This window comes from Cornus florida, unplaced genomic scaffold (genome assembly GCF_030987335.1).
Source record: "Cornus florida cultivar Cherokee Brave unplaced genomic scaffold, ASM3098733v1 CherokeeBrave_3.0.0_Hap2_Chr01, whole genome shotgun sequence".
In the NCBI taxonomy this organism is placed as follows: Eukaryota; Viridiplantae; Streptophyta; class Magnoliopsida; order Cornales; family Cornaceae; genus Cornus; species Cornus florida.
Genome location: NW_026775571.1, coordinates 74,342,496 through 74,359,146, shown reverse-complemented (window position 1 = coordinate 74,359,146; position 16,651 = coordinate 74,342,496). Strand labels below are relative to the sequence as shown.

Here is a 16,651-nt window from a genome sequence, read left to right as displayed (position 1 = left end):
TATGCTTACTAGGTACAAGTCCAAATATACAGGGCAGAAGAAACCCAAGCTCTCACCCAAGTGTGATGCCATCGGGCCAAGGGCGGATCCAGGAATTGTCAATGGGGTGGGCTAATATTTCTTTGGGTGGGCTAATACTAGTAATAATATATATATTTTTTGGGCTATGCTAAAATTAGGTATAGTAAATTTTTTTTTTTTTGGGGGGGGGGGGGTGGGCAATCGGCTTGAGCACACCCAAGCCCCCCTTTGGATCCGCCAAGACTGCCAGTGCGTTTGACATATGTCACTCTCACATTTTCAAGAGTCCATATAATATTAGACTAATAGAGGAAGTATAAGGTGATTAAATTCTCCAAAAAATAACACTGCAGTGTCCATCAAATCCCCAAATTTTTAGATTTTCTTTCTCACAAAAACATAGGGAAATTCATAGAAAAGATTGGTGGGTTCACACCTGAATTTAGATACCATTTCTTTAGACAAGGAAAGGGATTTTTAACCCTGGCTTGCCTACCCAAGCAAAGGGTCTCTGGTTTAATGCGTGACCCATGCAAAGGCCATTAGGCTTAATGCGCGACTTTTAAATATCTAATTTATATTATCAATATCAAGCTTGGTATCCCACCTTTCCAAGCATGTTCTCTTTGTAATTATCATTCTTATCAATGAATTTTAAAGAGAGAGAGTGAGAGAGAGATGGACAGTGAAAGAGAGATGCATGGAAGAGAAGAATCTTAAAACTTCAGATGAAGAGAAAATACAAACTCATAAAGATTCCGCATACCTTTAAATATTTCAAGAAAGGTCTCACTTGGAGATGAACTAAATCTACAATTTCTACAACTGGAAAACCACGCAGGAAATCAATCTAAGTGCAATCAACACTTTCCACCCTCAGCAGCTTCTTCATGTAGTTTCGCATCTCTGGGAGGACAGAAATCGATGCAACCTTCATTTTGATCCCAATGTCTTGGCCAACTCTTTGAAAGGCAGAAGATCTTTAAGGATATTCTGTCCATTAGTCTTGAAAAAGATATGCCACCTTCAAGATGGATGGAAATATAATAATTTTTTTTACTAATCTTCCTTCCTGTGTTTGATGAAAACAGAATGCAGAATGCATATGAAGGAAAACTTGATTCAAGAAGTGCCTTGACACCACTAGACTAATGGTGTACCCTATGAAGAGGAAACTTAGCACAATTGTGCCTTGACACCACTACATTTTTTATGGATTTTGTATTTCTCAAAAATGTAAACTATCCTGTATTCGGATAAAAAAGAAAAAAAAAAAATCTATAACTGAAATTATTACTAGCACAACTATTATATTTCTTGTTGTTGGTAATAGCCGTAATACTGTCTGTTACTACATTCTTACAATAACTCAATTGATTGGACTCAAGAAACTTGAAAACAGCGAAAGAAGTTAACCTTCACTTGTTTTTCCCTGATTTATCAAAAAGACTATTTGAGATGGAAAACAAAACAAATTCCTGTATGCAGAATGCAGATGAAGGAAAACTTGATTCAAGAAAACAGAATGTAGCTCATCAGGTTTCAACAAACTTATTAGATGCATCATGAGAAGTGCTATTTTGAGCTTCCCTCCATCATTGATGAAGCAAAACAAACCTAAGTCAACATGGAAAATGAAAAAAAAAAACTCATGAGTGATTTTAAAGTAAGTGGTTTTTCTAAAGCATAGCATTTAGAATGCACATATTACATAAGCAACTGTTGAAAAGTGATCCTTCTGTACCATATGTATGTTTGGAATATAGAAATAAGAAGAAACTATCATCCCATAGTTAAAAAAAGAAAATTGCATTACACAGTTCCATTTAGTTATATATGTATTGCTTGATAAGTACAACATGCATATGCATGTCTCATTCAGGACTTGAATCCCACACCTTTGGGAGTGGCAGGAGATACCAGTCTAACAGCTGGTGGTATGTTAAATGTAAGGCTGTATATTTATTTTTATAAATATTATTCTGTTGATATACAAGACTCAGTTGCCATGTCAGTGCAATCTAAAGAAAGTGCACTCTCCTAGCAGCTCCAATATCCAACTAAAGCAGAACACCACTCAAAAACCAGGAGTAATGCCCTGCATAATTGGTAATGCCAATTGTACTTTCTAACAGCTCTAATACTGCACTAAAAGTAGAACGGCACTTATAAATAAGGAGTATTGTTGTGACATCCCACATCACCTGGGGGGGAGAGGTTGTTGGCTCTTATATGCGTTGACATCTCCTAATTGTGTAAACGCGTTTTGAAAATTGTGAGCATGGAGGGTGTGCAAAATGGGTAGTATCTACACAGTGCGTGAAGGGTTGTGACAATTGTAGTGTATAATTGGAAACATGGTGCACTTATTTAGAGAAGTCTTATGTTTAGGGTTTCCAAGAGGTAGAAAAATTGTTTTACACTTTGAGGATGCAAAAATACTTGCTTATTAAAACACGTTGGTGCAAAAAATGAGAAGCTTTAGTGACATAGTTAGATAGCTTTATATCTTTGAAAGTGTGTTATTGGGTCTTTTTATATGGACATAGTTAGATAGCTTTAGTGAATCAAATTCTCAATTCCAGCTTCCAAGTCAAAGTCCTTGAAGGAGTAAGAAACCTCCAGTATTAACATTAAGAAAAAATCCAGCAACCATGTATAAGCAAACTCCTTCAAGTTAAACCGAGGTAAGTTTAAAAAATTCTTAGAAGCTCTTTAAAGTGATTCCAACATATAAGAAAAATCCTGTAACCACATGTATCTAAGTACTCCTTCAAATTCAACAGATATAAGTTCAGAAAATTTCAGAAGCTTTTTAAAGGTTTGTGAAGATTGTTGATACACTTCTAAGTTTGATCCATACCCCTGTACTACTTCCAGTTCAACAGAGATAAATATATAAAATTTCAGAAGCTTCTTAAAGCTTTGCAGAGATTGTTGATGCAATTCTTAGACACCATCCTAAAAGTAATTCCTACTTCTTCCATTAAACAACGTTCACTGGTTACAGTTCAATGGTCTCACAGATTCCCCCAAAACCAATCTCTCCTATGTTCTTCAGTCATTCCCTTGTCTATTTAATATTGCATACACTATAGGCATTTTCCGTGACGATACCATCCATAATTGAACAGCTGTTGCCAACTTTGTCTTCCTTAGATCTCCTGCAACACACACAACCAATAACCTAGCCAATTTCAATCCTTTATCATCCTTGAAACCTACAAGATTCATTCTTTCTCAAACCCTAAATTATAAAGTTCTCCTTAAGTTAAGTCCACTGCAAAATCAGTTGTAGGAGGCTCTATAAGTGCTCTAACAGAGCTGGCTTCCATCAACTGGAGAATCGGTACTATTACAAAAGCATTCCCTGAACTGCACCACAGACTAATTCTGGTTCCAAGATTTCAAAAAGTTTATGATGTTTAGGTGTAAGAGTGAAGGCCAAGGTAAGAAAGGTTTAGGACACAGAATTTTCAGAGCAAATAAGGATTGTTAGGAGTTGTGAATAGTTACTATTAATAGTAACCTAGGCTGGTCTGTTCTTCGGTATGGTCTGGTTGAATAAGGGTTAGGGCAAGTAATGTTGATTTTTTGACGATATAAAGGCAGGTCTGGTTATGGATTGATGGCTAGTACAGAGCAAATATTAAACGAAAATAAGAAGAAAAGTATTATAAGTAAAGCATCACACTTAGTTCCAACAAACATAAAGGGACATTACCCAGTTCTACATGCATAGAGAGGACTTAAGGAAGACCTACCCTTTGGTATTTAACGAGAGGCTTGAACTCGCAACAATGGCACTAATATTCAAGCGTTAAACCGCTAATCAGGCAATGGCCCTCTAGTTCCAACACACATCGCTCACAGGATTGGAACTTCATCACACAATTCTAAAGAGTTTCAAACAGTGAAAGCCATGTGTAGAAAATCTGAAAATTACAAAGTATCTTGTCTCCAAACTTTAATTGGAAGTAAATAAAACTTTAATTTTCTTATGGACTACATCACAACGCTCTCATAAAGGTCAAAATTATTGAGCTCTCTTATTTGAGGTAACATGAAGTACAACAACTTTTGCATCTCCTTTACTTATATTCATTTCAATTCTTATGGACAAATAAATTACACACAAGACTCTATTCAATTCTCGTCGAATGTCTTATTTTTGATTCTTGATACTACGTATTAATCTGACTATGGTAAGAAGGATAGGAGAACAAAGGGAGTAATCTAGAATTCAAGCACCATAATAATTGAAGACAATGCCATATAATCAACTTGTATGAATGCAAAATTCTAAGAGAAAAGAGTTAAGACCAAAACTAAGCAACACATACCCAGTTTGCAGCTCTAGAATGTTGACCATCCCTGAACACAGAAGCAATACCCGGACAATTTGATGAGCTTCTATCATAAGATATTTGAACTCTGATACAGCATGTCCTCATCTCTCTTCCTCAATGATGGCCTAATGTGGACACCAGAAAATTCAAAATAAATTAATATGGATGCTGCAATATACAGGAGTCTCTCAACCATCTCAGAAATGTCTCATGCCAGCAATGAGCAATCAAGCAAACTTGGATGCATGTATACATTCACACACACACTCACAAACACAAAAACATACAAATATACATATGCAGATAATCAGGTTTATCCTAATTTGAATGCAGTTACTCCTACACAGGCTATTCTTTATATTATCAAGTAATAGAGAGTCACAGTCACTTCTTGGACATAATTGATCAGAACCTTTAATTTCTGTCCTCTGTTTTGCAGATTACTTCATCAAATTTCTTAAGCAATTCACGAGCTATCTTCAACTTTCCAGCCTTTTCAAATGCATGTTCAAAAGCTTCCCTAATGTATATCGAAGGACGGACACCCTTTTCAAGCATCAATCTCAGCTTCTCATAAGCAGCCTCCAGTTGACCCATTTTAAAATGCTTGTGCAACATCTGGGCTTCTATTTTCCCTTCCAAGTTGATAGATAAATCCACCCACCCATGTTCCCTCAAAAGTTTATCCACTAAATTATACGTGTGAAAATGTGGAAAACAGCCTAATCCCAACATTTCCATTAATAAGCTGTAAGCAGCTTCCCAATTCCGCACTTCACCAAAAGCGTGGATTAATGCAGTAAATGTAACATTATCTGGAAGGCATCTCTTCTTATTCATAATCTTAAAGACCATTTCAGCACGATCCAATTTGCCCAATTTGCAGAGCATACAAATAATAGCATTGTAAACTCCTACCTTTGGGTTGAAGCCCTTCGAAAGCATCCTCCTAAACAAATGGCTAACTTCTTCCACCTGACGATGTTCACATAAACACTGTAGCACCATAGTGTAACTCTTTTCCACAAATCTCAGCTTCCTCTCCCCTACAAGCTTCAAAACCTTGAGAGCTTCTTCCATCTTTCCCAATTGACATAGCTCTGAAAAAAGCTGTTTAATAACAAATAAGATGGGTAACAAACCTAAATCATAAGTTGCCCAAAATACTCTAATTGCAGGCAGTAGAGCACCAGTATTTGAGCACACAATTGGTAATAAAATGGTATAAGGTCTCCGAGCATCTTTCACCCTATAGCTCCTTATTTTGCACTTAGTAGACACAAATCCCCAATAAGAGCGTTAATCGCAGTCGGTGTTGGAGCTAAACCAGCACAAACCATTTCATGAAAAACTTCGAGGCTAGTCTCAAATCTACCAAATTTGCACAAACCAACAAGAATATTACTATAAGAGTATGTATCAGGTGTACCAATCATTTGAAACATCGATGAATTGCCCTAAAGATTCCTTCTTACAAAGCACATACAACAAATTATTGTACACAAGGTTATCAGGTTTACAGGTTGAATTTGGACTCCATTTCTTGGAACAAGCAAAGGGCTTCTTTAACTCTCCCCAGCCTACCTAAAAACCTAATACAGATGGAAAATGTCCAGCACGAAACACTTCAAATCATCAAAAAGCTTCCTCCTACCAAACTGTAATCAAGAAACACTTCAAATCATCAAAAAGCTTCCTCCTACCTAAGAAATAAGCCATGTAGTCAATCACAGAGTCATCAAATTGAAAACATTTGCAGTCCAGCCCAAATAAAAAATTCCTAGTAGTCCTACCCAACTGCCTATAATTCATCAAAACTTGCATAACAAGTTCTGAACTAAGCTCATCTTTGAAATTACTCAGCAAATTGTCAAGACTAACTGTTTCAGTGCTATGATTAGAGAGTAGAACAAACTGAATTGACATAAGAAGGGCTTACAGCATTTGAAGTTTCAAAGACTTCTGATGATGAAATTCTGGAGGCAAACCTGAAAGCTGATGTGATTTTAGTGTTGGGTTTCGGGTTTTGGAGGGCATATTTGGGATGGGCTAAACTAGGGTTAGGGTTTGATGAAAATGGAAAAGCAATGAGGATCCTGAATAGATATGAACAGTGGGCAAGAGGCCCATGTCTAGAACTAGTTCCAGAGAGCATTAGAAAACAATTTATTATGCAAAACCAGTTGGTAACTAAAAATTTGATTTCATGGAAGTTATGGAATTTCAAAGTCTGGTTCTACGGAATAGACCAGCAGAATGAGGAGGAGAGAGAAGAGAGAGAGGGTAGGGAGGAGAAGTGGGGAAGAGTTTTTTCAGTTGGGTACAGGAGGTGCACATGGAGCCAAGGGGCTGTGCAGCTTCACAGTTGGACCCAAAAACCAACCCTCCCTTATATTCAGTTGGAGAGAGTATTCAATACAAGCACCATATAACATGCCTAATGCTTTTGGAACAACCCGAACCCGGGGTCCGAATCGTTTACCAGGTCCTTACCCAAACCCGAGGTCGTCTAAGGGCACTATGGTCAATTCCAAGGTCAATACATAATATACGTGCCATCCCAAGGCTATACCAAAAAAAAAATAAAAAATTGAGATCACTAATATAAAAGATGTCAAAACAGTTCACTAACCCATTCAAACTTGTGGAGGAACGTCGTCCGCCACTTCCTTCCCATGACTTGAAAAATGTAATAATATGATGGGGTGAGCCAACCGCTCAGTAGGAAGTGTCCAAGACACACCTTTTACGACCCCGTGGATCCACATAAAGAATAGAGTACGAGTAAACTGGATCATGCCCCGCGAAGCAAGTAAAACAACAATAACATCATTAAGTACATTTACAAGTCATCCGACTACCAAGTGTGCACTATATGCCAATGAAATGCCATGTTATGCAATGTCGCTCTCCATTTTCCGAAACAATTCCGTTTCACCTTTTCAAACTGTTAGTGCAGTCCGACCTATGGCAACTCCATCGCATCATGAGACGAGGATTGGCTAGCTATCCCAGACCACATGGCAACTCCAAGGCGTCGCGGGCCTACGTAGCTCAACCTCACTATGGTCTTTCCTTAACCTCTCTAGACCACACTAACGCCACGGACCACTAGGCACCTCCTAGGCGTCCGGGTTTTCGCAAACCGTTTTCAAAACAGTTTCCCAAAAATCTATTCCATTTGCTTTTAAAACAAACTTCTTCCCTTCATTCCCAATTAAATGCATGAATGCTTCATGCCATACTCAACTATGACAATAAATAATATTTTCCAAAATTTGCAATCAACCACAACAATATATATATATATATATATATATATATATATATATATCATGCTTTCAAGGAAGCTCACAAAGAATCATTTCATGTATTGACGACCTAAAATTTCAACTTTTTTTTTTTTTTTTTTTTTTTTTTTTTTTTTTTTGCATACACAAGGTAAACACTAATTTCAGTATGGCATGTTTTATCTTATCCTTCCAAATAACATGTATTTTCAACCAATCAATCACATAAAACACATTAACATACTAAACCCTCAATACCATAAGCAAAATAATTAATCTAAGCATGCTTAAAAACAATTTAAAGGAAGGAAATTCACTAAAATCAAAGATGTTGTGGATTTGAACACCCCTACCTCACTAGATGAAGAAAAAGCCCAAAACAGTCCACAAATTCCAAAATCCAAATATGGCCAAACTGAACTTCGCTCAGATCAAAACGTAGGCCTCGACGCGCTCATCAACTTTGCCTTCAGTGGCAAAGTCAAAATCCCAAAAATAAATCCTAGATCAAAGCTTGAAGGTGGAAGAAAAAGAAAAAGAAAAAAAGAAAATGAAGAAAGAGAGAAAGCTGCGAGAGAGAACTGATGGAATGGAAGTCTGCCAATGACTAATAAGTCATTTGTAATGACTTAATAGGTAAGTGGGTCCCATGGCCATAACATTATCTTTTAACATTATAAATATATATATATATATACACACACACACACACTAACCACTTTACAACCACAATTACAAATATACCACCAAGTAATTATGCACAGAATAATAACGCATGAAATGCAATGTACCAGATAAAATAATCCCCGTGCTCAACAACTCTGGTATCGGGTCCTACTAGGGACCTCCCGGCCCGAAAAACGAAAAAATGCTGAAATGCCAATCAATACATTTCCAAGAGTCCTGAACTTAAGAAAATGCTCCAACCAACTCTCGGGACCCATCCGGCACACCCCACAGTGCCCGGCACGCAAAACGAGACAAATCCAAAATAACCCCGACAAATCGGAAAAATCCCAAAAAATGGAAAATGGGAAAAATCGGAAACATCACAGCTTCACAGTTAGACCAAAACCCAATTCATTTATACCCATTTCACTATTTTTCGTGACCATTTGAATCTCATCTTCGATGTGAGTTTCATCGTTATGTTTGATCACCATTTAGGTCACTTGCCTACCTAACAGAGACCCATACACCTCCATGGTGGAGACTTGACATGACACCGGATCAATGACTAGGTCGGACTTTAATACCAATTGTAACGGATCGGGTGCTTCGCAGTCCAATTAAAAAAATTAAATTATTAGGTGGTGGTAACACCTAACCCATTTTTACTAATTTCACTTCCAATCCTGATCCATATGGGACAAGACGCCCTAACACACCACCTCTTAGAAGATCCAAAACTAGCTAGTTTAGCACTTGATATAAAATGTCATACTTCTGCACAATACCCATCTCACACAAAGCACCAAAGCCAAAATAATTCTGTATAAATTTCTATTCCACAGCAAGCCCCATATCATTTTCCAATAGCCATCCTGCAAACTGAGAATACCTCTGCTGCAAGCCTGCAATATAAGCAAACCACAACCAAATACATACTTGAACAGATCCTCAGACAGAATGTTCATCTTCACCGGATCAGAACCTGAAGAAGAAAGCAACAAAACTTAAGATCACATCATCATTCTTTACACAAAACACTATGTGAGAATGTGCCAAATCAGATTTTTTTAGGATAGGATACCTATGCTAAATGGGATTATCTTTTGTTTAGTTTGTTGAGCTTATTCACAAACCATTGCTGTAAATATCCTTAAATTTATACAAATTGTTTGAATTTCCAGAAAAAAAAAAAAAAAAAAAAAAAAAAAAAAAAAAAAAAACTATTTGGGAGATTCCACTTCCTCACAACCCATTTATTAGTCGTGGAATTGTCAAATGTACTAAATGCATGTCAGATTTCAATGTAATCAAATCCTTGTATTCATTTTTTGGTGCATATATGTAGCATTCAGGATCAAGCATACAGAAGAAGTGAATTTTTTTTTTTCACCACATATTGAAGCTACTGTTACTGATAAGCAAGAAAAGGGAAAAGATGCAGCAGTGAAAACTATTAAAGTAGAAACATGGTTTTTTTTTTTACTTTTTTATTTTTTTTTTTTAATCTAAGATAACTATCTTAACTAGATACATGCATGTTTTAGCTCGTGTCTTATATATTAATTAGTGTATATATTCTCTTAATTGTTCTGGATTCCTCCAACTGGTAAAACAACATCAATAAACTAACCACATTATGGAATGATGTGATTAAATACGCTTACATAACCCGAAAGTTGCAATAACCTTGAAACCAAACACAAAAAGTAGAGGATCTGTTTCTTCAACTCAAAGCAGCAATGGAAGGCACAGAATTTGGTGGCAACAACTATAGCAGAAATAGTGGTATAGGTAGAGCAAAAGCAAAAGCTGAAGATATTGATCACTAGATGCATATGCAGAGCAACAACAATAGCAAATAAGGACAAGACTGCCACGCTACATATAACTACATTGGATTAAGTCTCCAGATTACAACTATGAACAGTGAAATTTAAAAATCAAAAGGAAGAACTAGCAACTATACAAGCTCATCTTAAAATAGCTATATGTTTTTGACTGAAAGTAATGGCTCATCAGACAGAAGACTTTGAGATAAAGCGTTGACGCGTGCCTCCAATTCTGAATCAATGTTCTTCTCAAATAATTCAGTTTCGAAATCAAAGTTCTCAAAAAATAACTCTATCTGCTGCAGGTATTCTATTGTATCACAAGAGTTCATTGTGACGTAGGGCAGATCAAACAATCCTGCAATCTCATCATCATCATCATGTGCTGGCAGCGGCTGAATATTGGACGTTGCAGTAGTTGCATCAAAGGATGTATTGTTGGGTAATGAGGAACACGGCCTTTGTTTCAGTGGAAGCAACTGAGGATGACTGTCCATGTTCCTAGTTCTAACTTGCTAAGGTTTAACAAAGTGATCAGCTTATGAGGCACTTGGGGTTCCATTAATTACAACAAGACTCAAAGCAGTGGATTGCAAGGTGCTGGCTGACAAGATCACTAAGAGAATAGATCACTGGACAAGCAAATTTCTGACCTATGTGGGAATACTGCAACTCATTAACTCCATGTTTGTGCTTCCTAAATCAGTATTAACTGATATTAACTGTTTGTGCAAGAGGCTCAAAAGTCAAACCTACATAGCAAATGGGGGTCTCAAAATCCCAAATATTGAACTACTCAACAAAACAGCTGTCCTAAATAATTTATGGCATCTTATCTCAAACAATACACAAAGTTCACAGCCACAATGGGCTAGAGAATACTTTATTGGAGGAAGACGCATTTGGGAGATAAAATGCCCTGAAAAACGCTTTATGTTCCTAGCTGGTGTGAATCATCCCAACTAATACGCTTCTAAGTATGTATAGATGGAGTCTTTACTCACAATCCGCAGAATGATTGTTTTTTCCTTCAGCTCGACATCCTACACTTCCTCTAAGCTTGAGTTCGGATGCGGTGTACCTAGATTCAACACCAAAAAAGTAAATTTAAACCTAGATTCATGTGTATCATCAAAATACCTCCAAAAATCCCATAATTCAAGAACCCCATATCAGCAATTTACATCAATTAGCACCTCAGCATCCTTGACCCCTTCTCCCAAAGAAGATAGAAGTGAGGACTGCCTTTGCTGGTAAAAAAAACTTCAATAATTTCAGACCCTAATAGGGAGGAAACATAAAAATGAAAAGCATCAGAATGGTTATAGAGCTTACATGACATAGGAAGAACATTTGAATATAAGACAGCAGTCACAGCATATCTTGATGTGTCAAACTACCTTCAAAAAGCCTATACCTCAAAAACCCCATATCAGCAATTTATGGCAACTAATCTCAAACAATACACAAAGTTCATGGGCACAAAGGGCTAGAGAATACCTTATTAGAGGAAGATGCATTTGGGAGATAAAATGCCCTAAAAAATGCTCACTCAAAGACAAAGCTCTAATTAAGCCTCTTGTCAAGATCAAAGTGGGCAATGGAACTGCCACATCCACTTGGGATGATAACTGGTTAACTAACAGTTCACTCTGCTCTAAATTCAATGACCAATAAATCTCAGGTTCTGAAATTCTCAGGTCCAATCAAGTTCTCGGGTCCGATCACCCCACAGTTTTCGAGACTGATCACAATCTTGAAAGATTCATCCGAGAATGGCATTTTCAAGAGGCACAAACTCAGGAAGGAATTGGGGAGGGGGGAGGAATTCGGGGTGACCTACCAGTGTTTGGACACGGAGACAACCCTAGCGTGCAAGAAGATATCGAAGAGCAAGCTGAAGAGTGATATTGTGGTGGAGGATGTGAGGAGGGAGGTGGAGATCATGAGGCATTAACCGCCTCATCCGAATATTGTTACCTACAAGGAGGTTTATGAGGACAGAGAGGCTGTGTATCTTGTAATGGAGCTCTGTGAGGGCGGAGAATTGTTCAATAGGATCATTGCAAGAGGGCATTACAGCGAACAAGCCGCTGCAATGGTCACCAGGACGATTGTCGAGGTGGTTCAGGTATTGATTGTGTTTCTCTCTCCTTCCTTCAATTTTCCCTCTGTTATTTCTATATGTGATTGTTATTTGAAAACCATCTCTGAATTCTACATATATAGAGAGAGAGAGATTGATATAGCATGATTGCGAGATTTTATTAATCAAATTGTTGAAAAAAATTGAGCCTGCTCAATTTGGATTTTGGAGATTAAATTTGAGAATAGATTAAGTTGATGGTGGTTAAGTGTTCAAACCTCGCCGTCACCCTAATAATTAAAATTGGAACACGTGTTGGACCAAAAGAAGGTCACACAGAAGGATTTAAATATTAACGGATGACAATGGCGATGAACAATGGATTTGACATAAACCAGTGGAAGAGAAAACGAATATAAACAGATTGTTTAAATAGCCGCGAACTCTTTGCTTGTGAGAATTGGTAAATCAGAGAGGAAATGGTCTGTGAATGAATGAAAATAGAAACGCATTTGGTGAAATATATAGGTATCTTGAATGCAAAAAGGTCACAATTATATGTCTACTGCACAAAATGAAAGAAGTTTTGAGTTTTATGTGTTGTCACTTCCCATAAACTTAGTCAAGGCATCAAACACTTGAGAAAAGTTTGATTTCAAGTGTCAAAAAGAGTAAATTTGAGCATCATTCTTGATGCTCTAGATCAAGAGAAACTGCTTTAAACATATTATCTTTATTTACTGCTTTAAGTACTTTCAGGATCATGCTTCAGACCACATGTCTAATGGCAGTGGAATTTTTTTATCAAATTCAGAGATTTCAGAAGTAAATTTGTGTTCTTACTGTCATTCAATTTTGGTGATGGCCTTACCTCAGCAAGTTAATTTTTGTCACATGGGATTTACACATGTTGCAGGTATGCCATAATCGTGGAGTAATACACCAGGACCTAAAACCCGAAAACTTTTTGTTTCCTAATATTACAGAATCTTCTCCCCTAAAGGCAATTATTTTGGTCTCTCCATATTCTTTGAGCATGGTATGTCTTTGAGACTGGATTAACTACTAAGACCTGACTTTTTATAAGCTGCTTCTACTTAACCTTTTGATTTTTCTATGTACATTTATGTTGCTGAACTGTGATCTATCTAATTTGGTTATAGGTCACATAGTAGGAAGCCCGTATTACATGGCCCCTGAAGTCCTCAGACGTGATTATGGACCAGAATGTGATATATGGAGTGCAGGTGTTATTCTTTACATCTTACTATGTGGAGTTCCTCCTTTTTGGGCAGGTACATTCTCTTTCTCAATTGAAGTACTTCCATTGAAAGTAATATACTTCAAGTTGTATAATTGTTATCTCTAACACTGTTGATTTTCGTTTTGTGATTTTTTTTTTTTTACAAACCTCCAAGCATAGCCAATGCTAACTTATGACTACTACAGTGCACTCCACGAAGACCATTTCCTTAAGTACCAGTTACCAGCAACTCAATTTCTTGATTTTGCAGAAACTCTATGCTCATTGATCCAACAATTCTGCCAATGACTTGATACATCAGGTTCCTCTCCTTTACTAGGCAAAAATAAACAGACTTAAGAAGAAAACACACACACACACACACACACACACAATTCCTCTAATTACAGTGCAGAATTTGAAGGTCAGTACAACTTTGCAGACAAATAATATTAGGGATGGTCAGAACTTGTATTTATTCAAATTGTTTCTTGCAATTTTAGGGATCCTATCATGGTCCCCTCAAACTATTACTTGCAATTTTCAGAATCAAATATTAACTCCAAGACTTGTTCAGAGCACTTTGATCCCAAGGACTTGTATCCCTAATGCTCTGTTTGGTTGGAGGGATGGAAAAATTGATGGAAGGGAGAGGAGAAGGGATGGATGAGGCATCCTAGGGAAGGGAAGATGTCTCCCTCAAATTTTGTTTGGTTGGATGGAATGGATAGTAGAAAGGATGGATGAGGTGACACATTATTTTTGTTTGATTGGAAGGAAGGGAAAGAGGGTTTTTATATTCTTTTTGCCAATATACCCTCATTATTTAAAATTATAAAAATTCTATATTTGTTCCAAGTTTATAGGAAGGTTAGAAATGGAAAATACATATTTTTGTTAATTGCTACTTCTTTCTCTCTCCTCTTCCTCCCAATTTTGGGTGGATAGAAAAATACAAAGACCATCCCTCCTTGCTTCCTCCCTCTTTTCTCTTCCCTCCAACCAAACACGAAAAAGTTGTTCTATCCACCCTCTCGTACATCCCTCCTCAATCCCTCCCTCCAAACAAACACAGCATAAATGTTCAAAAAGCATAAAAATCAAAATATAAATAGGGCTCAGTGAAGTACATAAAATGCCAGCTTATGCACTTCCAATACAAGAAACACAGCTTATACAAAATACATACCCACAAAGGGTCATTTACTTCCCTCTCACAAAACCCACAAAATGAAAGGAAGCAACCTGTGTTAAGTTTTCATAACAGATATTTAAAAATCAATTTTGATGTCACAAATCACCTACAAGATCCAATCCAACCTATAACCCAGAATTTCAATCCTCATTTATAGCATGGATCATCCTCTATTAAACCAAGCCATTTAAACAAAGCATTTGGGTGAGGAACTAGTATATCACAAATTCCCTTTCAGTTGATAGGATGTTTAGGTCGTCATTTTCCATGCAAAAAATTAATTTGCAAATGGGTGTTGCTAACCAAATATAAAAGTAGAGAATTTTACACTTTAGAGCATACCTTTAGTTTGAGCTGATGAGCCTGATAACATTAGTTTAAGCAGCCCACTTCTTGCAAAAATAATGCCAAACGCTAGATTTTGTCTCCAATCTTCCCTCCTAGCAACCTGTATAGTCGGGGCAATATAGGTTAATGGCGTTCAGCATGTGCCTGGTACAACCTGCACAAATCCATTGAATTTTTTTTTTTTTACATCTCTTCCTAGGTCTAAATTTGAAGGGAAAACAAGCAATAAGTATATGTTATGAAATTGTCATGTCGATAAACCCAAGCTTTATACAATTATGGAAGCTTCATGCAAGCTTGCAAATAGCCTAATGATTGAAAATATCATGACAGATGTATACAAAGTGATAGAAGATCTGCAGCCACCCACCTCCTGACCATTATAGGTATTGCACGTCTGGGAATATGATTCAGAATATGTTATTTACACATTTTTACCTGCAAAATAAATTATTTTATAATCTCTTAGTTTTATGAATTTGACAGCAAGGAAACTAAATAGATTGGATGGTAGTGGATTCAAATACTAACAATCTCCTGTGGTATATAATCCAGCTGAAACCCACACTAAGTCATGGAAATTTTTTATTTGTGTAAGTTTTTTTTATTCCCCCCCTCTTTGAGAAATATAACAATAGACTCCTCTTGGGAAAAGCAAGGTAGGTTTATTTGTTTATGTTTTTTTCTTCAGCTTCGATAACATGATGCAAAAATGAATTAAAAAAATCAATTATTAATTGAAGCAAAGCAAAGTAATCATATACCTAGCCACTAGTAATGTTTCCAATATCATTATATTGCAGGTGGACACAGAACAAAAGTTTGATGAAGCAAGGAAAACTTGATTCAAAACAGAATGCAACTCATCAGACTTCAGCAAATTTATTTGATGCATCAGGAGAGGTGCTATTTTGAGCTTCCCTCCATCATTGATGAATCAAGACAAAACCTATGTTAACATGAAAAAAAAAAAAAAAAAAAAAACACACTCATTAGAAATTTTAAAGGATGTGGTTCTTCTAAAGTACATTGTTTAGAAAGAACATGTTATAGAAACATTTAGAAACAACTCAGTTTCAAGGGAAGACCCAGTACATCATAGAGTCAAATTTTAGGTGGTGTTATGTTTTCTTAAGTTAGTTTACTCTTGGTTCAATTTTATATGCTATATCAAAATTTTGTATTGCGCAATTTCTGTGACCCTAACATCCAAAATTGAGCAGTTATTACCAACTTTGTATTGTTTAGATCTCCTGCAACATACTCCACAAAAAAACATAGCCAATTTCAGCCGTTTATCATTCTTGAAAACTACAAGCTTTGTCCTTGCTTAAACCGTAAATTTACAAGTTCTCCATAAGTTAAGCACACTGAAAAATCAGTTGTAGGAGGCTCTATTAGGGCTCTAACACAGCTTCCCTCCATCAACTGGAGAATCAGTGCTACTACAAGAGCATTCTCTGACTTGTCCAACATCACAGGTAAAAACTGGTTCCAGGATTTCAAAATTCAGGTGGCTAAAAAAGGTTTAGGACACAGAATTTTGAAAGAAAGCTTGATTATTCATTGAATATTTGAAAGTGGGAAGGGTTAGGACTTGTACTGTTGAATTTTTAAA

At 36.7% G+C, this 16,651-nt stretch overlaps 2 pseudogenes; one reads left to right on the top strand and one right to left on the bottom strand.

The window, feature by feature from the left end:
* Positions 1 to 736: 736 nt before the first annotated feature.
* LOC132301097 (pentatricopeptide repeat-containing protein At1g51965, mitochondrial-like) lies at positions 737 to 7,645 on the bottom strand (annotated as a pseudogene).
* A 4,182-nt stretch (positions 7,646 to 11,827) lies between these two features.
* Positions 11,828 to 13,718, top strand: LOC132274887 (calcium-dependent protein kinase 32-like; annotated as a pseudogene).
* Positions 13,719 to 16,651: the final 2,933 nt, after the last annotated feature.